Source organism: Schistocerca nitens, chromosome 2 (assembly GCF_023898315.1).
Source record: "Schistocerca nitens isolate TAMUIC-IGC-003100 chromosome 2, iqSchNite1.1, whole genome shotgun sequence".
Classification (NCBI taxonomy): domain Eukaryota; kingdom Metazoa; phylum Arthropoda; class Insecta; order Orthoptera; family Acrididae; genus Schistocerca; species Schistocerca nitens.
This window is the reverse complement of record NC_064615.1, coordinates 687,431,691-687,458,984: the sequence shown is the minus strand read 5'-3', so window position 1 is coordinate 687,458,984 and position 27,294 is coordinate 687,431,691. Positions and strand designations below refer to the sequence as shown.

Here is a 27,294-nt window from a genome sequence, read left to right as displayed (position 1 = left end):
GCTCCTCAGAATACTTTCCAGGTGCTGCATTTCGCGTCGGAGGTGCTGCTGCTCACATATTCGTCCTGCTCGCGTTACGAGTGTATTAATCATGCCTCTTTTCTGGCTCGGATGGTGGTTTGATAGTTTGTGCAGGTATCGGTCCGTGTGTGTCGGTTTTCGATCTGGGACACAGCGTGTATCGAAATAATTCACGAGGTCACACTAAAACACATAGTATACGTACAAGATCTGACAGTGCGATGGATGCATTTTCCTCCGTAACCACTCTAATTGTTTCGTCACTGCGTGTTTTCTATAAGGGGAGTGTCTCGCGCCAGTAAAACACCAGGCTGCGCTGACGTTTCAGACCGGAAATAGATAGCACGTCACCATACTCCACCAGCTTTAGAGGTCACATGGCTGTGCCTGTTCGACCATTCCGAAAGTCGCTGCTAAGACGTTTACTACGCTTGCCTACTCTTATGGCGCATGTTTATTCTCATTTCACTTGCTTTTTTTTGTTATTTTTTGTTTGTTGTTTTACATTTACAGCTGGAATTTACTTTACTTATTTTTTATGCAGTTTATGCTACTAAAGGAATGAATAGAGTAAGCAGGTTCAAAATGATGTAGGTTGCCGTAGTTATTCGGAGATGGAGAGGCTTGCGCAGAATATTGTGGATTGAGTGACTGATTGATTGATTTGGGGGAGGGGACCAAACAGCAGGGTCATCGGTCCGATTGGATTGGGGAATGATGGGGACGGAAATCGGCCGTGCCTTTTCAAAGGAACCATCTTGGCATTTGCCTAAAGGTCTGAACCGTTGTCCTCCCGAATCCGAGTCCAGTGTGCTAACCGCTGCGCTACCTCGCTCGGTAGTGTTGTGGAGAGCGGCGTGACACCAGTCTTCGGTCTGAACGTAACAATAACGACGACGTGGTTATGGTGACGACTATCACTGTTTAAGTAGTCTGCTGTTCCTTGCCCATTACGTTAATCTTAGAAAACGAATCTCCAGAATGTAAATACACAGTAACGGCAGAATACCTCAACTCTTAAAACAGGGGTTTATAGGAGTTTCTATATTTACATCCTTTATTATCCTAATGACCCTTTATTTGCATTCTGAAAACCTGTCTTAGCTGCTACAAAATTACCCCAGAGTATTACTCAAATAGCACGAACTTCTACAAACAATGCACCGACTAACATTTGCTACAGACCAGAAGAAAGGCACCACCCTCAGGCGAAATATCAGCGCAGTGATTTGGTCAATGGAGAAATACACAAGCTATATTTTTAACAATATTCCAAGTGATGAGCTCCTGCTATAATTTTCAAAACCTTCTCGCAGTATGCAATACATTCTCGCGACACACACTAACAGCAAGATGGCATAATGTTATGGATTACGAACAAGGTGCCAAAATTATGTTTTTTTGTGTTTAAATGAACGTAAGTACATGATAGACTACGTAACGACTTAGTACACACCAAACCGTATTCACAATACTACAGAAATCCCAATAGTATAACACTGACATACATAAATTCACTTTTTCATATTTGTTTTCTAGCAGCCATTCATACAGTTGTAGATGACATGTTGTATGCCGAAGAAACAGCAACAAAAATGCACAAAATGTGCCGGAAACAGCAGCAATGAACGTAAAATCCATGTTGTGACGTAAAGTACATAAGGTATTATAATACGATTTACAGACCATAATAATGTGGAACCAAACAGAACACATGTAATAATGTTTTACAGTATTTATTAGTGCGCTATTTTTGCATGTTTTAGAATTAAAGAACCCACTGATGATGGCGATATTGTCGCTGAAAGTACGCTACTGGCCATTACAATTGCTACACCAAGAAGAAATGCAGATGATAAACAGGTATACATTGGACAAATATATTATACCAGAACTGACATGTGATTACATTTTCTCGCAACTTGGGTGCATAGATCCTGAGAAATCAGTACCCAGAACAACTACCTCTGGCAGTAATAACGGCCTTGATACGCCTGGGCATTGAGTCAGAGCTTCGATGGCGTGTACAGGTACAGTTGCCCATGCAGCTTCAACACTATACCACAGTTCATCAAGAGTAGTGACTGGCGTATTGTGTGAGATAGTTGCTCGGCCACCATTGACCAGACGTTTTCAGTTGGTGAGAGATTTGGAGAACGTGCTGGCCAGCGCAGCAGTCGAACATTTTCTGTATCCGCAAAGGCCCGTCCAGGACCTGCAACATGCGGTCGTGCATTATCCTGCTGAAATGTAGGGTTTCGCAGGGATCGAATGAGAGGTAGAGCCACGGGTCGTAGCACATCTGAAATGTAACGTCCACTGTTAAAAGTGCCGTCAATGCGAACAAAAGGTGACCGAGACGTGTAACCAATGGCACCCCATTCCATCACGCCTGGTGATACGCCAGTATGGCGATGACGAATACACGCTTCCAATGTGCGTTCACCGCGATGTCGCCAAACACGGATGCGACCATCATGATGCTGTAAACAGAACCTGGATTCATCCGAAAAAATGACGTTTTGTCATTCGTTGAGTACACTATCGCAGGCGCTCCTGTCTGTGATGCAGCGCCAAGGGTAGCCGTAGCCACGGTCTCCGAGCTGATAGTCCATGCTGCTCCAAACGTCGTCGAACTGTTCGTGCAGATGGTTGTTGTCTTGCAAACGTCCCCATCTGTTGACTCAGGGATCGAGACGTGTCTGCACGATCCGTTATAGCCATGCGGATAAGATGGCTCTCATCTAGAATGCTAGTGATACGAAGCCGTTGCGATCCAGCACGGCGTTCCATATTACCCTCCTGAACCCACCGATTCCATATTCTGCTGACAGTCATTGGATCTCGGCCAACGCGAGCAGCAATGTCGCGATACGATAAACCGCAATCGTGACTGGCTATAATCCGACCTTTATCAAAGTCGGAAAAGTGATGGTACGCATTTCTCCTCCTTACACGAGGCATCACAACAGCGTTTCACCAGGAAACGCCGGTCAACTGCTGTTTCTGTATGAGAAATCGGTTGGAAACTATCCTCATGTTAGCACGTTGTAGGTGTCGCCACCGGCGCCAACCTTGTGTGAATGCTCTGAAAAGCTAATCATTTGCATATCATAGCATCTTCTTCCTGTCGGTTAAATTTCGCGTCTGTAGCACGTTATCTTCGTGGTGTAGCAATTTTAATGGCCAGTAGCGTAGTTTGGGAATAAACAAATATAAAACATAAGTTCAAAATGGTTCAAATGCCTCTGAGCACTATGGGACTTAACATCTTAGATCATCAGTCTCCTAGACTTAGAACTACTTAAACCTAACTAACCTAAGGACACCACACACACATCCATGCCCGAGGCAGGATTCGAACCTGCGACCGTAGCAGCAGCGTGGTTCCGGACTGAAGCGCCTACAACCGCTAGGCCACATCGGCCGGCAAAACATAAGTATTTTGCATCAAGACGGATCCACAGTCCCATACTGTTATTTCTGTTGTCCCCCCTTCCCCCACCACCACAGAGTGTATCAGATACAATCGTAGATATACTCGTACATGCGGGTGTGGACATGTAGAATAATGAGTGCAGTCACCCGCTACTAGTTACAAGAATTCTGCACCGAGTGTTTCCACGAAATGCTGAAATCTGCATTACTGCCTAAAAAAATACTGTGCAGCTAGGAGTATTCATTGTTACCTGGTCCAGAAATTGCAGATTAGGCGCGCAGCTTGCCGATACAGTGCGGAGACTCAGCTATTAGGGAACATCCAGGAAACAGCGAATACTGTTTGCTGGAACGACAGAGCTGCGCCTTTTTAAGCTGCGAGCTGGAGTGAGGGGGTGTGTCGCGACCCCCCACTCCACAATGCAGGCAGCAAGTAGAGTACCGGCTGATAGCGACCAGGTCAGCGGCCGCCCCAAGGTCGCAAGCGCTCGACTTGCTGACCCACTGGCGGCGTCGTATCCGCACCTGTCTCCTCCAAACCACTTCAAAGTCCCGGTCATTCACCTCACTAATCGGTAACTGCGGCAGCCGGGCAAGAATGTAAGGTCAGCAGCCGGGCAAGAATGTAAGGTACGTGATGCAAGCAGCGTTAATGGTTGCTCCGCTATCAGACACTTCAGCTGCGATCAACGTTTCCTAATTCTGCCGAGTTATCTCAGAGATGTTAGTATTTCAGTGTGTCAGGGTTGAAGTACTTGTTGCAGGTAGTATCCAACGTGCATTTTTAATGAAATAAGGAAGCAGTAATTTTAGAAACGCATCAAGGTCGCTGCACAAACATCAGTGACGAGGCAGTGGCGTGACCGGCCCCTGATTACACCGGCCGTGGTGCCACAGTGACGCCTATTCACATTGCTCAGTGTTTCTTCCAGTGTGTGGCAGTGCACTCGAGCGGCCATGGGGGCTTTGTTCTCGGAGAACGATCTCAAGCCGATCGCTACGCTTTTGGATGAAGAAAAGGAAAAGCAAGTGAAAAAAACGGAAGTTGATACATCAGTTGTGGAAAAATAAAGCAACAGAAGGAGAATATGCCACTCCGCACAGTGAACTGATGGACGACGGAGCAAAGTTTTATAAATATTTTAGAATGTCAGAAAATTAATGCTAATTACTATTGAACAACTTGGCAGTTCATCTGAAAAAAAGAAAAGAAACACACTGGAAAAAGCCGTCACATCAGCAGAATGGCTCACGGTGTATTTCAGGCTAGCTAATGTGTAACATAATTGACATACACTTTTACAGGTTGTTGCTAACTGAGCATATGAAATGAACATTCATCATTATTGGCTTTTGTTATACAGTCTTGAGTGTTTTCTTCTGTTTATCACGATACTGATTCATTATCGCTAAGACCACTTGCGAAATCTTTATCTTCTTCCTGCTGTTTACGTTTTTTCAGATGTTTGGCCACTGGAGATGCGCCGAACACGATTTCATTTAGTTATCGCGGGGGGCATAGTATGGTTCACAAGATCGTACGAGAAACCTGCAAGGTAATTACACAGAATGTAATGGACGAAACAATGCTGCTTGGCAAGAACAAATGTGGAAGAACGGCTCTAAGGATCTTTACGCAGTGTGGAATTTTCGCAACTGTATAGGGAATTTGGATGGCAAACACATTACTATTTAGGCTCCTTCGAGCACTGGGTCAGAATTCTTTAATTACAAACAGACGTTCGCAGCTTTATTGGCCCTTGTAGATACTCAACTGCCATTGCTGTCGGGGCATATGAAAGGGAACACTCTCAAACAATAATATTTTACCTGCCTGGTTGCATTCATTGACGTAAAACCAGAAATATACACGTCTGTACTGATAAATTGTTTTTATTTCTGCTCCTGTTTCTGTGATTTGGGTACTGTAAGACCTTCGGTACACACACCATCAGATTATTTGACTTGTCACTCTAACGAAGTAGGCGAGTGTCAGCAATATGTCTCGTGGTCTTATCGTGGCGTGTTTATCTTCTGCCGTTAGGTCAGACGATAGAAATGCCACTTGCACGCTTAGAGTAGCAGATTGACGGTGACCAACTTTAAAAAGAACTTGATTCTGGATGCTATTTACAATTGACAATCTGAAGTTCCTTTGGTCTGGGTACGTTATGTTGTGGCTTGGCAAGACAGCCAAGCCAATATGAGAGGGAGCCGAAGGCACGCGTTTAAGCTCACGCAGGCTGGCGTGAGGTCTGGAACAGTTAAAGGAATACAGACTAGCAAAAAGGTACGTAGCTTCTGGAATACTTAACTTTAATCCATAATTGGTGAACATCGGTCTGACGGTACATGCATCACAAGATAAATAGCAAATGATAATGGCGCCTTGCCAGGTCGTAGCAAATGACGTAGCTGGAGGCTATGCTAACTATCGTCTCGGCAAATGAGAGCGTAATTTGTCAGTGAACCATCGCTAGCAAAGTCGGCTGTTCAACTGGGGCGAGTGCTAGGAAGTCTCTCTAGACCTGCCGTGTGGCGGCGCTCGGTCTGCAATCACTGATAGTGGCGACACTCGGGTCCGACGTATACTACCGGACCGCGGCCGATTTAGAGGCTACCACCTAGCAAGTGTGGTGTCTGGCGGTGACACCACACGTTAATCTTGTTGTTGTTGTTGTTGTGGTCCTCAGTCCTGAGACTGGTTTGATGCAGTTCTCCATGCTACTCTATCCTGTGGAAGCTTCTTCATCTCCCAGTACCTACTGCAACCTACATCCTTCTGAATCTGCTTAGTGTATTCTTCTCTAGGTCTCGCTCTATGATTTTTACCCTCCACGCTGCCCTCCAATACTAAATTGGTGATCCCTTGATGCCTCAACACATGTCCTACCAATCGATCCCTTCTTCTAGTCAAGTTGTGCCACAAACTTCTCTTCTCCCCAATCCTATTCAGTACTTCCTCATTAGTTATGTGATCTACCTACCTAATCTTCAGCATTCTTCTGTAGCACCACATTTCAAAAGCTTCTATTCTCTTCTTGTCCAAACTATTTATCGTCCATGTTTCACTTCCATACATGGCTACACTCCATACAAAGACTTTCACAAATGACTTCCTGACACTTAAATCTATACTCGATGTTAACAAATTTCTCTTCTTCAGAAACGCTTTCCTTGCCATTGCCAGTCTACATTTTATATCCTCTCTACTTCGACCATCATCAGTTATTTTGCTCCCCAAATAGCAAAATTCCTTTACTACTTTAAGTGTCTCATTTCCTAATCTAATTCCCTCAGCATCACCCGACTTAATTTGACTACACTCCATTATCCTCGTTTTGCTTTTGTTGATGTTCATCTTATATCCTCCTTTCAAGACACTGTCCAATCCATTCAACTGCTCTTCCAAGTCCTTTGCTGTCTCTGACAGAATTACAATGTCATCGGCGAACCTCAATGTTTTTATTTCTTCTCCATGGATTTTAATACCTACTCCGAATTTTTCTTTCGTTTCCTTCACTGCTTGCTCAATACACAGATTGAATAACATCGGGGAGAGACTACAACCCTGTCCCACTCCCTTCCCAACCACTGCTTCCCTTTCATGTCCTTCGACTCTTATAACTGCCATCTGGTTTCTGTACAAATTGTAAATAGCCTTTCGCTCCCTGTATTTTACCCCTGCCACCTTCAGAATTTGAAAGAGCGTATTCCAGTCAACATTGTCAAAAGCTTTCTCTAAGTCTACAAATGCTAGAAACGTAGGTTTGCCTTTCCTTAATCTAGCTTGTAAGATAAGTCGTGGGGTCAGTATTGCCTCACGTGTCCCAACATTTCTACGGAATCCAAACTGATCTTTCCCGAGGTCGGCTTCTACTAGTTTTTCCAATCGTCTGTAAAAAATCCGCATTAGTATTTTGCAGTCGTGACTTATTAAACTGATAGTTCGGTAATTTTCACATTTGTTAACACCTGCTTTCTTTGGGATTGGAATTATTATATTCTTCTTGAAGTCTGAGGGTATTTCGCCTGTTTCATACATCTTGCTCACCAGATGGTAGAGTTTCGTCAGGACTGGCTCTCCCAAGGCTGTCAGTAGTTCTAATGGAATGTTGTCTACTCCCGGGGCCTTGTTTCGACTCAGGTCTTTCAGTGCTCTGTCAAACCCTTCGCGCAGTATTGTATCTCCCATTTCGTCTTCATCTACATCCTGTTCCATTTCCATAATATTGTCCTCAAGTACATCGCCCTTGTATAGACCCTCTATATACTCCTTCCACCTTTCTGCTTTCCCTTACAAGTGGTTCTCTTTTCTCTGAAGGTCTCTTTAATTTTCCTGTAGGCTGTATCTATCTTACCCCTAGTGTGATTTGCCTCTACATCCTTACATTTGTCCTCTAGCCATGCCTGCTTAGCCATTTTGCACTTCCTGGCAATCTCGTTTTTGAGACGTTTGTATTCCTTTTTGCCTGCTTCATTTACAGCATTTTTGTATTTTCTCTTTTCATCAATTAAATCCAGTATTTCTTCTGTCACCCAAGGATTTCTACTAGACCTCGTCTTTTTACCTACTTGATCCTCTGCTGCCTTCACTACTTCATCCCTCAAAGCTAACCATACTTCTTCTACTGTATTTCTTTCCCCCTTTTCTGTCAACTGTTCCCTTATGCTCTCCCTGAAACTCTGTACAACCTCTGGTTTAGTCAGTTTATCCAGGTCCCATCTCCTTAAATTCCCACCTTTTTGCAGTTTCTTCAGTTTTAATCTACAGGTCATAACCAATAGATTGTGATCAGAATCCACATCTGCCCCTGGAAATGTCTTACAATTTAAAACCTGGTTCCTAAATCTCTGTCTTACCATTATATAATCTATCTGAAACCTTTCAGTATCTCCAGGCTTCTTCCATGTATACAAACTTTTTTCATGATTCTTGAACCAAGTGTGAACTATGATGTGCTCTGTGCAAAAATCTACCAGGCGGCTTCCTCTTTCATTTCTTACCACCAATCCATATTCACCTACTACGTTTCCTTCTCTCCCTTTTCATACTGACGAATTCCAGTCACCGATGACTATTAAATTTTCGTCTCGCTTCACAATCTGAATAATTTCTTCTATTTCATCATACATTTCTTCAATTCTTCGTCATCTAAAGAGCTAGTTGGCATATAAAATTGTACTACTGTAGTAGGCGTGGGCTTCGTATCTATCTTGGCCACAATAATGCGTTCACTATGCTGTTTGTAGTAGCTTACCCGCATTCCTAGTTTCCTATTCATTATTTAGCCTACTCCTGCATTACCCCTATTTGATTTTGTGTTTATAACCCTGTAGTCACCTGACCAGAAGTCTTGTTCCTCCTTCCACGGAACTTCACTATTTCCCACTATATCTAACTTTAACCTATCCGTTTCCCTTTTTAAATTTTCTAACCTCCCTGCCCGATTAAGGGATCTCACATTCCACTATTTTACCTCCAGAATATTTTACCCAAGAGGACGCCATCATCATTTAACCATACAGTAAAGCTGCATGCCCTCGGGAAAAATTACGGCCGTAGTTTCCCCTTGCTTTCAGCCGTTCACAGTACCAGCACAGCAAGGCCGTTTTGGTTAGTGTTACAAGGCCAGATCAGTCAATCATCCAGACTGTTGCCCTTGAAACTACTGAAAAGGCTGCTGCCCCTCTTCAGGAACCACACGTTTGTCTGGCCTCTGAACAGATACCCTTCCGTTGTGGTTGCCCCTACTGTATCGCTGAGGCACGCAAGCCTCCCCACCAACGGCAAGGTCCATGGTTCATCTTATTCTCACATATCTCTGATACTTGACAAAGTGTCTATTCATTTATCTTCATGGCTATGTACAGGAATATGGTAATCTTATTAGACGCAGACTGAAACTTGACTATAGACTGGTACAGAGAAATGCAGACTGGTACAGACTAATGCAGACAAATGCAGAGTGACTAATCAGAAGTCTGTACACTCGTTATAATACCTTGCGCGTTCAGGTATCACTGCGTGAGTGTGATCCGCGAGGAGAAAAGGTTCTACATTAGCAGCAATCTCATTGGCTGCGTTACACATTAATACGCGGATCGGCGGAAGCAGAATTTGGTCCGTCTCTAAGGCAGCGCCATCTCGTAGTGCGGAGACGGACGAGCGCTGCGCCTGCGCTGCTGTGCTTAGCGGGGCGTGCTCTAGTGGGAAAGTTGTGTACGCGCTGACTACTATGTACACAACAATTTCATTATGTGTGTTCTTCAGCTCTGTGTCCATCTACTTGGGATTGGGGAGATCATACAATACGGGGTAGTTGTGCACTAATTCAATAAATTTTCACCATTCATGTTTATGATGACAGACTACTAGACGACAACACAATACTCTGATCGCGCCACAGCTGTGAAGTGAGTTCCCTATAAATTCATAGAACAATATCTCCAAACAAATGGCCATGTAGCGGGCCAGGCACTGTCGCGTCAGGTAAGTGTGTGAAGCGAAGTTAATGCATAATAATTTTTAGTGTGGATTTTATGACAAAAATTTCTTCCACCTTCGGCAAAACAAACAAACAAACAAACAAACACACACACACACACACACACACACACACACATGCACAGAGAGAGAGAGAGAGAGAGAGAGAGAGAGAGAGAGGGGGGCGAGAGGGAGGGAGAGAGAGAGAGAGAGAGAGAGAGGCGAGAGAGAGAGATAGTTGTCAGTATCCCAACTGAGTTAAAACCCATAGGACCACGGGATTCTGAGTAGTTGTTTTCCTGAAATTTATTTACGTGCTTACTATGCGATGTGGTTCAAATCAAATGGCTCTGAGCACTATGGGACTTAACATCTGAGGTCATCAGTCCCCTAGACTTAGAACTACTTAAACCTAACCGACCTAAGGACAGCACACCCACCCTTGCCCGAGGAAGGATTGGAACCTGCGACCATAGCAGCAAAGCGGTTCCCGACTAAAGCGCCTAGAACCGCTCGTCCACAACGGCAACGCGATGAGTAAGTGGGAAGAATTAACATGTTCTTTGACTCTTCCTGGAAAACGTGCCCATGAAATTTTCGGAGTAAGCCTGTGAACGTCTGGGTCGTAGCATATCCTATTGGAGTATTTCGGTGACGCTCACGCGTCACATAAGCAAACAAGAGACGAAACACGTCACTTTCCCCATCCCCACCCCTTCACGCCTCCGCCAGCCTCCAGCCTCTCATCTCTCTCTCTCTTATGTTGTTAAACGGAATTTCGCAACCGTCCCACGCTGGTGAATGGCACTTGGGAACTGCTCGAACAGAGGTGTTGAAGGAGACTTTCCTGGTAGGTCATTTATATTTCCTTGGGATTTATCCGATATATTTCAGTCTATGGTGTGTGCAGTGAGTGCATTATGTCGGAGCTAAGTGAAGTTGAGCGTGAGAACATATGGTGGTTGATTCTGTAACCGAGGATATCGAAGTGTTTGGTGTTTCATGAGGCACCTTATCGAAGATTTATACTGCATACAGGCAAAGAGGAAAAATGTCAACCTCTTCGTAACAACGATGAGAAAAATGTGTGATGAACGTTGGTGACAGACTGCTATTGAAGATGACTGTGATGAAAAATAAGAGACAACACCTGCAAAAACCACGGCAGAACTGAATGTCGCACTCGCGAACTCTTATCAGCAGTGAAACGACACCAATCAGCGATTGCAAATGCGCGTAACAGGAAATTGATGTGTCGAAGCCATAAAAATCGGATTACGAAGTAATGGAAGAATAACATTCGGTGGGATGAGACATGATTCACACTGTTTCCAACTTCTGGCCGAGTTTACGTTCCAAGTGAACCATGGCGAGGTTCGGAGATGATTCGCGAGGCCATATCGTGGTATTCTGGGAGATCGAATTTCTGCCTAAGATTATGAGACCATTTTGGCTGATCAGATCCCTCCAATGGTACCATATCAGTTCCCCAGTGGTGATGCTGTGTTCCTAGCTGACAGGGCCTCTGTTCACACAGCTCACGTTGCCGAGGAGTAATTTTGTGAGCATCACAATGAATTGTCGCATTCCAGTCATCAGCTCTCAGTGTTATTCAGCCTTTGTGGTCTACTTTGGAGAGAAATGAGTGATCGCTATCCACTTTCACCATAGTTATCTGGACTTGTCACTATTTTGGAGGATGAATGATGTAGGATCCTTCATATGTGTGACCATATTGTCCGTAGTTGCTTTGCGATTCCTGAGGGTATTTTCGTTCTGTCGTTGCAACTACAAGAAACTGCGTGTTTTTCTCAGCAGTAACGTTTCGCTTTACTGAGGTAAAGGATCATCAGTGGTCTGTAATTAATGATATTTACAATCTGATTTGTTTTTAAGTTCGAAAAACAGTTCCTTAAAAATATGTTGGTTTTTACTTACAGTGATTTCCACTTGTTTTCTCTCCTACATCGGGAAATACCGTCTGCTAGCACATCTTTGGTGTTCCCCTTCGTTAGACACTGATACATGTAGTCTAATTTTCAGTTGCTATGCAGAAGTAGGCATTTCTTACGTTTTACACGGCATCCTTTCTTGTACATCACTACTCTTACACAGTATATAGATTCGCAGCAACATAGTTAAATAAACTTACACACATACAATTAACAAATAAAGAAAAAAAGAGTATACGTCAAAGACAAACTAGTCGCAGCGTTACGTTGGCAACACTACAAAACACAAATCACAATACATACTTAGAAGCATAAAAATAAACAGAAAGCAGTGCTGTGCGAGAAAGTGTGCTGTGTAAAACGTAAGAAATGCCTAGTTCTGCAGAGCAACTAAAAATTAGACTACAAGTATCAGTGTCCAGCACAGAAAAAACGACCAAGAAGCAGTGGGCATTTTTCGATGTAGGTGAGAAACCAAGCGGAAATCACCGTAAGCTAAAAGCAACATATTATTAACGAACTGTTTTTCGATCTTAAAACAAATCAAATTGTAAATATCTTTAATTACACACCGCTGATAATGCTTTACCTCAATAAAGCAAAGTCGCGTCTGGCAAAAAAAAAATGCTGTTTTAAGTAGTTGCAACGACAGAACGAAAATACCCTCCGGGTGTATGATCCACTTGGAAGCGTGCAGGACCGGTATTTATTCATTGCCAGATGAATGGAAGCTGTTTTGACCTTCGACCGTTTTCCTACACCGTACTGGACATGGTAATTAGTTGTGTTTTTGGTGTCTCCATATTTTTGACCACCACCGGTAGGTATAAGGAGATTGCACAGTGTCTTTCGGAGACGTCGTGTCGAGTCTGCGCTAACGAGAAGCCCTCCAACAGTTTAGTAACACTCACCAGGTGACCGAATTTTCTGACGCTGAGAAATCAGAAGGAATGATCTCTTTAATTAGTATAAACTTTCAAAAGCCAATATCGCATAAATATTTCTTTCTTCACAACAACCGGTTTCGACCCTTTGCTGTCATCTTCAGGTATTTAAAAACTGTTGTTATGAAACGTGTTCACTTCGAGTTGGAACCTCACGCCCAGATGTCATGTTAGCGGATGAAATGAAACACGTTGTACAAAGGTTATTCATAAATAAAACATTTAAAATCAAAAAGCATCTTGTGCACATGGCCATGCCCATCCATATACACTGAAGAGCCAACGAAACTGGTGCACCTTGCTAATATCGTGTCGTGCCCACGCGAGCAAGCAGAAGTGCCGCAGCATGACGTGGCATGGACTCGATTAATGTCTAAGTAGTGCTAGAGGGAAATGACATGATGAATCCCGCAGAGCTGTTCATAAATCCGTAAGAGTACGAGAGGGTGGAGATCTCTTCTGAACAGCACATTGCAAGGCGTCACAGATATGCTCAATAATGTTCATGTCTGGGTAGTTTGTTGGCCAGCGGAAGTGTTTAAATTCAGAAGCGTGTTCTTGGAGCCACTCTGTAGGAATTCTGGATGTGTAGTGTGTCGCATTGTCCTATTGGAATTTCCCAAGTCCGTCGGAATGTACAATGGAATGAATGGATGCAGATGATCAGACAGGGTGCTTACGTACATGTCACTTGCCAGAGTCGTATCTAGACGTATCAGGGGTCACTTATCATTCCAACTGTACGCGCTCCACACCGTTACAGAGCCTCCATCAGGTTGAACAGTCCCCTGCTGACATGCAGGGTCGATTGATTCATGAGGTTGTCCTCATACCCGAACACGTCCATTCGCTTGATACAACTTGAAACGAGACTCGTCCGACCAGGCAACATGTTTCTAGTTATGAACTGTCCAAGTCGGTGTTGACGGGCCCAATGGATGCGTAAATATTTGTGTCTTGCGGTCATCAAGGGTACACGAGTGGGCTTTCGGCTTCGAAAGCACATATCTATGATGTTTTGTTGAATAGTTCGCACACTGACACTTGTTGATGGCCCAGCACTGAAATCTGCAGAAATTTGCGGAAGGATTACACTTCTGTCGCGTTGAACGATTCTCTTCAGTCGTCGTTGGCCCTGTTGCTGCATGATCTTCTTCCGGAGATGTCGGAGATTTGATGTTTACCGGATTCCTGATATTCAGAGTAACTCGTTAAATGGTCCTACAGGCAAATCCCCACTTCATCGGTACCTCGGAAATGCTGTGTTCTATTGCTCGAGCGCCGACTATAGCATCACGTTCAAACTCACTTAAATCTATCTGTATGAAAAAAGCAGATAAAAATGCTCTTAACGCCTTTTTAAGAGACAGTCTGCACTCCTTCCCATCTGATCATGTAAGCGTAGAAAAGTTGTGGAATGGTTTCAAAGAGATAGTATCGCCAGAAATTGAGAGATATATACCACATAAATTAATAAGTGGAGTTACTGATCCCCTATGGTAACAAAACGGGTCAGATCGCTGTTACAGAAGCAGTGAAGAAAGCATGCCAAATTTAAAAGAACGCAAAATCCACAAGACCGGCTAAGTTTTGCAGAAGTTAGAAATATAACGCGTACTTCAATGCCAGATGCTTTCAATAATTTCCACAACGAAATGCTGTCTCGAAATGTGGCAGAAAACCCAAAGAGATTCTGGTCATACATAAAGCACACCAGTGACAAGACGCAATCAATCCCTTTACTACGCGATAACTACGGTGAAGTCATTGATGACAGTGCCGCTAAAGCAAAGTTATTAAACACGATTTTCCGAAACTCCTTCACCAAAGAAGACGAAGTAAATATTCCTGAATTCCAATCAAGAACAACTACCAAAATGAGAAACATAGAAATAGATATCCTCGGTGTCGAAAAGCAGCTTAAATCACTTAATAAAAGCAAGGCTTCCGGTCCAGATTGTATACTTGTCAAGTTCCTCTAAGAGTATGCTGATACAATAGCTCCATATTTAGCAATTAAATACGACCGCTCGCTCACAGAAAGATCCATACCTAAAGACTGTAAATTTGCTCAGGTCACACCAATACCCAAAAAGGGAAGTAGGGGTAATCCGTTGAATTACAGGCTCATATCACTAACGTCGATTTGCAATAGGGTTTTGGAACATATAGAGTATTCGAACATTATGAAGTACCTCGAAGAAAGCGATTTATTGACACGTAGTCAGCACGGATTCAGAAAATATCGTTGTTGTAAAACACAGTTGTCTCTTTATACTCATGAAGTAATGAATGCTATCGACAGGGGATGTCAAATTGATTCCCTATTTCTAGATTTCCGGAAGGCTTTCGACACCGTTCCTCACAAGCGTCTTCTAACCAAACTGCGTGCCTATGGAATATCGCCTCATTTGTGCGACTGGATTCGTGATTTCCTGTCAGAAAGGTCACAGTTCGTAGTAATAGACGGAAAGTCATCGAATAAAACAGAAATAATATCCGGTGTTCCGCAAGGAAGTGTTATAGGCCTTCTATTGTTCCTGATCTGTATTAACGACGTAGGATACGTTCTCAGTAGTCGTCTTAGACTGTTTGCGGATGATGCTGTCATTTACCGTCTTGTAAAGTCATCAGATGACCAAAACGAATGATTTAGATAAGATATATCTATGGTGCGAAAAGTGGCAATTGACCCTGAATAAGGAAAAGTGTGAAGTTATTCACATGAGTACTAAAAGAAATCAGCTAAATTTCGATTACGCGATAAGTCACACAAATCTGAAGGCTGTAAATTCAATTGGCTCTGAGCACTATGGGACTCAACATCTGTGTTCATAAGTCCCCAAGAACTTAGAACTACTTAAACCTAACTAACCTAAGGACATCACACACATCCATGCCCGAGGCAGGATTCGAACCTGCGACCTTAGCAGTCGCGCGGTTCCTGACTGAGCGCCTAGAACCGCTATACCACCGCGAGTAAATTCAATTAAATACTTAGGGATTGCAATTACAAATAATCTAAATTGGAACGATCACACAGATAATGTTGTGGGTGGAGCCATCCAAAGACTGCGATTCATTGGCAGAACACTTCAAATGTACAACAGGTGTACTGAAGAGACTGCTCACACCACACTTGTCCGCCCTATTCTGAAGTATTCCTCTGCGATGTGGGATCCGCATCAGATGGGACTGACGTATGATATCAAAAGAGTACAAAGAAGGGCAGCTAGGTTTGTATTATGGCGAAGTAGGGGAGATAGTGCCACAGACATGATACGCGAATTGGAGTGGCAATCATTGAAGACAAAGGCGTTTTTCGTTGCGACAGGATCTTCTCATGAAATTTCATTCACCAGTTTTCTCCTCCGCTTGCGAAAACATTCTGTTGGCACCCACCCAAATAGGGAGAAATGATCATCACGATAAAATAAGAGAAATCAGGGCTCCCACTAAAAAATTTTAAGTGCTCGTTTTACCCGCGCGCCGTTCGATAGTGGAACGGTAAAGAGACAGCTTGAACGAGGTTCATTGAACCCGCTGCCAGGCACTTTATTGTGAATAGCAGAGTAATTACGTAGATGTAGATGTGGACTTAGAAATGTTGATAACCTGATATTGTAGCAGCAGTAACCGATCTAACAACTGCGCTAGACACTTGCTGTCTCATATAGGCTTTGGCGACTGCAGCGCCGTATTCTGCCTGTTTACATATCTCTGCATTTGAATACGCATACCTATACCAGTTTCTTTCGTGCCTCAGTGTATATAGCGCTTACAGATGATTGTTACGTCGCAAAAATCATAGCACACAATAAAATGCATAGTAGTTCTAATCATTGATCCACCTTAGACGGCGTATACGATACAACTCATGTACCTTACAATGATTAGAGCATATCCAGTTAATGTAAACAGATGTGCTACTATACATTTTATTGTGTGCTGCGATTTTTACGACGCAACAATCATCAATGAGCGCTACATATGTGGACATGGCTACGGGGACAAGGTGCTTTTTGATTTTAAATGTTTTATTTAAAGGTAACTTTTGCATAATGTGCTACATTTTACGATTGGCTTGAGGTTCCAATTCAAAATGAACACATTCATATTAAAATTTTTTAAAGACCTGAAAATACAGCGAAGTCTGTCAAAACCGGTTGTAAATAAAGAATTATTCATCCTATCTTGGCCTTAGAAAGTTTTTACTAAATAGTCACCGGTCTTCAAGCTGTTCATTGTTACTCTATCCACGAAGTGACAGATAGGTGAGCTGTAAAATAACACGGTGCTTGTACTAGTATTTCTCTGTCGTTGCGTTTGCGTGTGTCGCAACCACCAGAAAAATGGTTCAAATGGCTCTGAGCACTATGGGACTCAACTGCTGTGGTCATAAGTCCCCTAGAACTTAGAACTACTTAAACCTAACTAACCTAAGGACAGCACACAACACCCAGCCATCACGAGGCAGAGAAAATCCCTGAACCCGCCGGGAATCGAACCCGGGAACCCGGGCGTGGGAAGCGACAACGCTACCGCACGACCACGAGGTGCGGGTAACCACCAGAAGAGGAAACCAGAATTTAGAAAATCGTTTTGAGTGTTGTGTTTACAGGTTAAGGATTAAAGTGGTTTTTCTGGATGGATCAAACATCAGTTTTGCGATCGTCAGTTATTTTGCACAACGGCGTCTGGAAATTGGGTCGCTCCGATTCCTGATTTAGTAAGGACAATTTCGGTTCCTCTTCAATTAGATATTATTGGTAGACAGCTTTATGCTCGCTGTAATAATTCAACTTGTTCTTCACTGCACGAAGAGTCACTGCGTCCCAACTAGCCGAACATTTTTAGAAGCAAGACGAAACCTGATAACCCAAGCACATTTCAAAATCAGATTGCGTTTGGGTGGGAGCGAAAGCAACCGTTTCTGGAAGAGGAAGTCCGGCAGCTGCACCTGGATCAGAATAACAAAGCGATTGACTGTTATAACGGATAGGGTCGTCGTTGTCAGTTAGCTGTTAAGGCCCCCGTAAACGATCAAACATTTTCTCAAACTTGACTATGCTTGCCAAATAGTTGACCGTGTACAATACTGTTTGACGTATTTGTCCAGCATAGATTGTGCTTGAGGAATTTGTGAGAAATTTTAATTGACAGAGTTTGATAAGATGGTAGACATCGTTTGTGTCAATGATACGCTGCATATGTTGTCCGACTGTTTATCTGAATGGTAATGGGTTCGCTTACGATACAGTGGCGCGGGTTCGATTCCCAGCTGCGTCTGAGATTTCCTCCGCCAGTGGACTGGGTGTTGTGTTGTCAGCATCATTATCACCGACACGCAAATCGCTCAACTTGACGTCACGTGAAATAAGACTTGCAACCGGCGACCGATCTCGCCGTAAGGGCACTCCGGGCCAGCAGTTCCACACGATCATTTCATTTTGCCGCATATGTTTAGTGAAAAATTGTTTATTATAAGTCATTTCACTGTATCGTGAGTTTTCGCAACTATGGAAACCACGATCAAGGATAAAAACGAAATAGTATGTCATTTACCAAAATGGTAGAGGCATATATTACGTAGGAAGAGGTTATGAACAAAAGCTATATTTTATGCATAACATACAAGCGGGCGTCCAATGTAATAAAGGAAATCTCTGGTTCTTAGACGGACGATGTGGACTATAAGTTTCCACGCTGTGATATTTTAATGAATGTCTGTCATTACAGGACTAAGTAGAAGAGACTAAATTTTCGCTTACACTACTTGTGTTTTCTTTTTCAACGTGAGGGTGAAGTTACCACAAGTTTCAATGTTCATCCGCACATAATTGATATAATCGTCAGGTTCTCTTTCTAATATTATAGGCTCTCATGTATATATTTCTCTCATTTTAAACCATTCCCTGGACCAGTGTCTTGTTTTCTTCTTCTTCTTCTTCAAACATAGTTCCAAAGTCAATGTCAGGACTGCTTTGGCTTTGTCTACTTTTGTGAGTATTCTCATTACTGTCAACATACTCACGAACACGGACAGCGTCTACTTCTAAAGTGAAGTTACAGTGACAAACATTGCTTGTACGTGTACGGACTTGCTTGGCAGGATCCGTGACTAGATAAGAGTGAGTTTGTCAAATACATTTATCGTTTACGTTGACCTTTACACGCAAACCCAATACGGCTGCGGCAGCAACAGCTGTTCAGTTTACTAATGAGCTCTTTCGAATGTTTTTCGTTACTCTTCAGTACTGAGTTCGGCTTGCTGGGACGCAATATCCTCATCACTTTGCTGCTCATTTTCATTATTAGCTACGGATATTCTTTTGTGATTTATGAAAAATAATTAGCATAAAGAAAGCATATGATGAAAAGGAATGGCAACATCAACGTTAGAAACCATAATTGTCTTGCGCAGAGCTATTTGGCAACTGCTAACGAAATGGAAGGCACGGACAAGCTAGTTCATTTTGGGTTGATGCTATGGCAATTCTTTTATAAACAACTAGCTCGTCAAACACCTTGTTATCCTGACTCGGGTACAGGACCGCGTTTCCAGAATCGATACTTGGAGGTTTACTTGACAAACCAGAAGTGATACTAGGAAATCAGTGTACTACATCCGTTTATGGGATCCCCTTATGAAAATACAGTCATGAAAAAAGTTGTTGTTCATATAGAATCCTTTATTTATTAGAACTAAAGATCGTAATCAGAGAAGTTCTTTGGTAAAATAATAGTACTGGGTTTCCTTCCTAATACATAGAAAGCTTAACTAAAGCCATCTGCAAAAAGTATTTAAAAATTCTGAACCACCTGGCTTCATACAGTGGGGAAAAAGTATTCACACACAACTAGAAATGTAAACGTAGATATGACCAACGAACTGGTTGCAGCAAGAAACGCCTTAGAGGCAAGCTGCACCTCGTGCATGTTGGTTCTGATATGCGGTGAATGCCGTGCAAGAGTAAAATGTGCCGCAAAGCGTAGGAAACAACTGTAGAGGAAAGGTCAATATGAAAGGCAAAATGAAAGGCCAATATGAAAAGGAAAAATTATTTTCAGACATAGTTAATATTATGTGAAGATGTCGGGCAACTGTGCATTACATAATAACTCGATTTAGAGAAATAAATTCTCTTATTAACAGCGAAAGAAGAGCTCAATCACAGAAGGTAGTGCAAAGAGGCTGCAATATGTTAATGAGGATGGTAGAAAAAAGACAGCTTCTGTTTTGTCTGCACATGTTAATCATCAGTTTGGGAAGGAAATCTCACCAACGACTGTTTGCTACATTTTAAGTAGTAGAGGTTACGGAGCTAAGATACCTAGAAGGAAACCATACGGCAACAAGAACAAGAAACTGAATTTGCTCGAGGACATGTAAGTAAGAATGCAAGTTTCTGAGAGAAGGTACTGTTCACAGATGAAAGTGAATTTAACATATTTGTACATGATGGGAGGATTTTGATGTGAAGGCGTCCAAATGCTGAGCTGGTTCCCAAACATGTTGAACCCATAGTAAAGCACGGTTGTGGAGGAGTTATGGTATGGGAACGTATGTGGTGCTGGACAACTTGTTTTCATTGAAGGTAAGGTGAATAGATGTCAGTATTTAAATTTCCTAAAGAAAGCGGACCTCGGGGAAGATCAGTTTGGATACCGTAGAAATGTTGGAACACGTGAGGCAATACTAACCTTACGACTTATCTTAGAAGAAAGATTAAGAAAAGGCAAACCTACGTTTCTAGCATTTGTAGACTTACAGAAAGCTTTTGACAACGTTAACTGGAATACTCTCTTTCAAATTCTGAAGGTGGCAGGGGTAAAATACAGGGAGCGAAACGCTATTTACAATTTGTACAGAAACCAGATGGCAGTTATAAGAGTCGAGGGGCATGAAAGGGAAGCAGTGGTTTGGAAAGGAGTGAGACAGGGTTGTAGCCTCTCCCCGATGTTATTCAATCTGTATATTGAGCAAGCAGTAAAGGAAACAAGAGAAAAATTCGGAGTAGGTATTAAAAGTCATGGAGAAGAAGTAAAAACTTTGAGGTTCGCCGATGACATTGTAATTCTGTCAGAGACAGCAAAGGACTTGGAAGAGCAGTTGAACGGAATGGACAGTGTCTTGAAAGGAGGATATAAGATGAACATCAACAAAAGCAAAACGAGGATAATGGAATGTAGTCAAATTAAATCGGGTGATGCTGAGGGGATTAGATTAGGAAATGAGACACTTAAAGTAGTAAAGGAGTTTCGCTATTTAGGGAGTAAAATAACTGATGATGGTTGAAGTAGAGAGGATATAAAATGTAGACTGGCAATGGCAAGGAAATCGTTTCTGAAGAAGAGAAATTTGTTAACATCGAGTATAGATTTAAGTGTCAGGAAGTCGTTTCTGAAAGTATTTGTATGGAGTGTAGCCATGTATGGAAGTGAAACATGGACGATAACCAGTTTGGACAAGAAGAGAATAGAAACTTTCGAAATGTGGTGCTACAGAAGAATGCTGAGTATAAGGTGGGTAGATCACGCAACTAATGAGGAGGTATTGAATAGGATTGGGGAGAAGAGAAGTTTGCGGCACAACTTGACTAGAAGAAGGGATCGGTTGGTAGGACATGTTTTGAGGCATCAAGGGATCACAAATTTAGCATTGGAGGGCAGCGTGGAGGGTAAAAATCGTAGAGGGAGACCAAGAGATGAATACACTAAGCAGATCCAGAAGGATGTAGGTTGCAGTAGGTACTGGGAGATTAAGAAGCTTGCACAGGATAGAGCAGCATGGAGAGCTGCATCAAACCAGTCTCAGGACTGAAGACCACAACAACAACAACAACAACAAGAAAAATCTTCGAAAAAGTGGCGATAGCTTGGGCTTAGGCACAGATGAATACTTTCTGCGGATGTTGCTTGTTTGTCATTGTTGTACCATATTGCCCACGTTCTGAAGTTTCCACCGCAGAGCGCAGACCTAAATCCAATTTAACATCTTTGGTTTACGAGTGAAAAAATTGTGATAAAAGAACCGACTGCTCTGTAACAAGGTCTACAAGGAGAACGGCAAAAGATTATCTCAGAGACTGCTAAAAAACTGGTGCATTCCACGCCAGCGAGGTTAACAGAAGTGATACAAAGAATAGGAATGGTTACAAAGTATTAATACTGCCATTAAATTTATATACTTATAATTTTCTTTGAATAATACGTTTCTTGTAGTGACCGTTTTCGCAGCAGCTGTATATAAATTGCAGTTGTTTCAAAGAAACGCCTTTTTTGCATGCTGCACATCGAAATTTTTGTTTTTATTTATACATCCAGACGCGTTTCACCTTTTTTACAAGGCATCTTCAGTGGGTGTCAGGTAACGTCTAATTCACTGCATCTAAGCGAACTGCTTTTTCTCATCTGGCAACTAGGTGGACATCTTACAGTTCACTTTCAGTTCACTTTTTACGTTACACACCACTGTTCAGTGATGTGTAACGTAAACAGTGAACTGAAAGTGAACTGTAAGGTGTCCACCTGTTACCCAGATGAAAAAAGGCAGTTCGCTTATGTGCTGCGAATTAGACGTTACCTGACACCACTGAAGATGCTTTGTAAAAAAGGCGAAACACGTCTGGGCGCATAAATAAAAATAAAAATTTCGATGTGCAGCATGAAAAAAAAGCTAGAATGTATGAATAGTTTTCTCCGCTCTATGTGAAGCCATCTGGTACAGAATTTTTATTTACTTTATGCAGAAGGATAATTATTTAATCCTTTTATACAGGGTAAACATTAATAAAACCGACAAACCTCAGTGACAGAATTCTGCCTGGAAATGAAAGAGAAAAGGTCTGGTATACATGTATCCGGAAATGCATCGTTGCCACTGTAGATGGCGCTGACGAATGAGAGTTCCTCGACCACGTGCCGTATGCTATTTGTGTGTTGCAGGCTGTGTGACTGACGCACGGTACAGTACGCAGCAGAATGGTCCTGTGTTCAAGTCGGACACAAGCCGAGATGATGTTTGCGTACGGCCAAACAGATGAAAACAATCGAGAGGCAGCACTATTATACCAAAACAAGTACTCACACGGATACCAGCTACATCGCACCACATTTCAAGCCTTTTCTTCTTGGTCATTTGGGTGATCGTGTGTCCTCTGTGATCACGTGTCCTTTCAGATAGATTAACGTACAAGGAGGTGGCGTACTGTGTGTACACCAGATTTGGACACCGAGGTCTACAGGACACTGAGACAAACCTCAGTACAAGCTCCAGGCAAAAAAATAAATAAATAAATAAATAAAATAAATAAATAAATAAAAAATGTTCAAATGTGTGTGAAATTTTATGGGACTTAACTGCTAAGGTCATCAGTCCCTAAGGTTACACACTACTTAACCTAAATTATCCTAAGGACAAACACACACACCCATGCCCGAGGGAGGACTCGAACCTCCGCCGGGACCAGCCACACACAAGTTCCAGGCAAGTTACCCGCCAACATAGTGTAAGACAAAGTAGGTTTACATGTATTCTGCATGTTAACCGCGTGCAGTGCATCCCATGGAGGACGCTTTGAATATCTGTTGTGATGTGGATGCGATGCAGCTCTGCATTGTGTTCGCGGACGAATTATCGTCGTTGCACGCACACCATCAAGTTCCGGATACAAGTTGACTGGACATTTTCTCTTCCATTTCCAGTCTAGAGTCCGTCCCTGCAGCTTTTCGGTTTAATTAATGTTCACCCTGTAGTATACAGGTTAGGAAGAAAAACCCTTTTATTGTTAGTTTATCAAATAACAAGGTTCGCAGAAGAGCTTCTGTTAAGTTTGTAGGGTAGGAGACGAGGTACTGCCATAGGTAAAGCTGTGAGGGCGGGGCGTGAGTCGTGCTTGGGTAGCTCAGTTGGTAGAGCACTTCCCTGCTAAAGGCAAAGGTCCCGAGTTCGAGTCTCGGCCCGGCACACAGTTTTAATCTGCCATGAAGTTTCATATCAGCGCACACTCCGCTGCAGAGTGAAAATCTCATTCTGGAAACATCTCTGGTGGTGATCTGTAGTTAGCTATTCTTCATGAGCAACGGTGTATGAATCCTTTCTGATGTGTCGACAGAAGTGCCGACACATTGTGGTTTGAGGAGACCGATATGCACGCTATAAGCTCACGCAGGATGGCGTGAGGTCTGAAACAGGATACGTAATGAATGCTATAAAGAAAAGTGCGTAGCTTCTGGAATACTTAACTTTAATCCATCATTTGTGTACATCGTTCTTGATGAGACATGCTTCATACGATAACTATCAATTGCTATGGCGCCTTGCTAGGTCGTAGCCATTGACTTAGCTGAAGGCTATTCTAACTATCTGCTCTGCAAATGAGCGCGGCTTCGTCAGTGTGCATCGCTAGCTAAATCGTCCGTACAACTGGGGCGAGTGCTAGTCAGTCTCTCGAGACCTACCGTGTGGTGGCGCTCGGTCTGCGATCACTGACAGTGGCGACACGCGGGTCCGACATGTACTAATGGACTGCGGCCGATTTAAAGCTACCACCTAGCAGTTTTTTTTTTGTCTTCCATGATGTTCCCCTTTTTTATATTTATTGTTCACCTTATTCTCTCCTTTGCTGTTTTTAAATGTCTTCTCTTGTTTTGTTCTATGTCTTTCGGCTGAAGAGCAGCGCCTATGCTGCTGCCAGCCCGCCCCGATGGGGAATTGAAATACAATAAAGGAAAAAAAAAACCACCTAGCAAGTGTGGTGTCTGGCGGTGACACCACACTTTCTTCCGTGACTGTAGTGTGTGAGCGCGAGCTGAGCGCCAGCGGAACTCACCCGTGTGGAGCCGCCAGCGCGCCTCGTCCTCCGCTCTGGCCGCACCTGTGCAGCGAGTGAGGAGAAACGACTAGAAGTTGCCACGCCGCATCCCCCCCACCAGCCGGCAGGCGGCAGGCGGTACCCGCCCAGCTGATAGCAACGCCCGCGCCAAGGCCGGCACCACTGCCTCGCTGACCCACTGGCGGTCTCCCCTCCCTCTCCGCCCCCCCCCCCTTCCACCAACCCGACTCTCATACCGGAGCTGAGCGGGGATATCCCGGCCGTTCACCTCGCTCGAAATGTGAACAGTAAACAGCGCCTGTGCTCAACACGACACAAGGTGGCAGGGACAAAGAATCCAGTGATATTTTTTTAAGGGCATTATCTGAAAACTGCCTTGAGCAGTTAAACAGAGAAACGACTAGTGGTGATAACATATTTAGACCTTCTGGTGACAAACAGACCCGAACTATTTGAAGCAGTTACCGCGGAACAGGGAATCAGCGATCATAAAGCGGTTACTGCATCGATGATTTCAGCCGTAAATAGAAATATTAAAAAAGATAGCAAGATTTTTCTGTTTAGCAAAAGTGACAAAAAGCAGGTTTCAGAGTACTTGACGACTCAACACAAAAGTTATGTCTCAAGTATAGATAGTGTTGATGATCAGTGGACAAAGTTAAAAACAATCGTATAATATGCATTAGGTGAGCCGGCCGGAGTGGCTGTGCGGTTCTAGGCGCTACAGTCTGGAACCGAGCGACCGCTACGGTCGCAGGTTCGAATCCTGCCTCGGGCATGGATGTGTGTGATGTCCTTAAGCCCGTCTCGGGCTGTAAGTTTCCTTGCTGGCTCGCGCGACGGCTACCTTGCGGGCTCCGTCGTGTGCTAGCGGGCTACCTGGCTGGGAACCCTGTAAGATTTCCAGGATAGGTCCGGTGCTATTTTTCTAGTAAGGTTCCCTGCGTGCTACCTGCGTTGGCCAATCATGAGACGTTTCGTTTGTGACGTTAAACGCGGAAAGCTTTGGCGGGAAGCCTTTGTTGATAGTCGCTTTTCTGCTGTTGTGAGGTGCGGTAGGAAGCTCTTATAATTAGTAAATAATGGCACCGCCGTGGTCCAAGGAAGCGATTGAAGCATTGATATGTACTTATTGGGAAGAACAGTGTCTGTACGTCGTGGAAAGCGGAAACTGTTATAATAAACACTTGCGTGCAGAAGCACTAGAAAGAGTTGCTAGTGCCGTGTGTCTTGTTCGACCATATACATCCATTCGTATAAAATTTGAAAAGGATGTACGATATTCTATCCTATAAAATAAAGTCGTATATAACAGTCATTATTGGTATATTTATAAAGTCAAACAGTAATGAAATGGTGATACTTTTCAAACAAAAGTAGGTATGCGAACTAACCTCAACTCTTTATGAAGCATGGAGGGCACACCTTTTCCAGCGTTTCTCCTCTTAATCCGGTTTTTCTTCCATTCTTTCTTTCTTCTTCACTCATTAGCATGCATTTCTGCATCTTTTAGCACCAAAACAGCTAATAACGCCAGTTTGTTCTGAACATCTGTACCTGAAGCAGCCATCTTCGTTCGATACAACATGCAGCCGATCACAACACAACTAGCTGCCGATCTTGTACCGTGGGAGAGCTTCGGCATGGACGATAGCCGGCTCCTTTCCTTGCAAGCCGGCAGGCATGCACGCCATCTCGCAAACATGCGGAGAACCTTGCTCCGTGTGAGACGGGCTTTAGGTTAGTTAGGTTTAATTAGTTCTAAGTTCCAGGCGACTGATGACCTCAGATGTTAAGTCGCATAGTGCTCAGAGCCATTTGAACCATTTTTTTTTTTTTTTTTTGCATTAGGTGAGTATGTGCCAAGCAAGATCGTAAGAGATGGAAAAGAGCCACCGTGGTACAACAACCGAGTTAGAAAACTGCTACGGAGGAAAAGGGAACTTCACAGCAAACATAAACATAGCCAAAGCTTTGCAGACAAACACAAATTACACGAAGCGAAATGTTATGTGGGGAGGCCTACGCGAGAGACGTTCAATGAATTCGAAAGTTAAGTTCTGTGTACTGAATTGGCAGAAAATCCTAAGAAATTTTGATCTTATGTCAAAGCGGTAGGTGGATCAAAACAAAATGTCCAGACACTCTGTGACCAAAATGGTACTGAAACAGAGGATGACAGACTAAAGACCGAAATACTAAATGTCTTTTTCCAAAGCTGTTTCACAGAGGAAGACTGCACTGCAGTTCCTTCTCTAGATTGTCGCACAGATGACAAAATGGCAGATATCGAAACAGATGACAGAGGGATAGAAAAACAATTAAAATCCCTCAAAAGAGGAAAGGCCACTGGACCTGAAGGGATACCAGTTCGATTTGACACAAAGTACGCGAAAGAACTTGTCCCCCTTCTTGCAGCGGTGTACCGTAGGTCTCTAGAAGAGCGTAGCGTTCCAAAAGATTGGAAAAGGGCACAAGTCATTCCCGTTTCCAAGAAAGGACGTCGAACAGAAGTGCAGAACTATAGACCTTTACCTCTAACGTCGACCAGTTGTAGAATTTTGGAACACGTATTAAATTCGACTGTAATGATTTTTCTGGAGACTAGAAATCTA

The 27,294-nt window shown here is 43.2% G+C and overlaps 1 protein-coding gene across 1 annotated transcript in view; it reads right to left on the bottom strand.

The window, feature by feature from the left end:
• Positions 1-24,738, bottom strand: part of LOC126235256 (uncharacterized) — a 74,842-nt gene extending 50,104 nt beyond the window's left edge. The window contains exon 1 of the mRNA XM_049943986.1: positions 24,677-24,738. The gene's annotated coding sequence lies outside the window, so the exon portion shown is untranslated. The remainder of the gene's footprint in view (positions 1-24,676) is intronic.
• Positions 24,739-27,294: the final 2,556 nt, after the last annotated feature.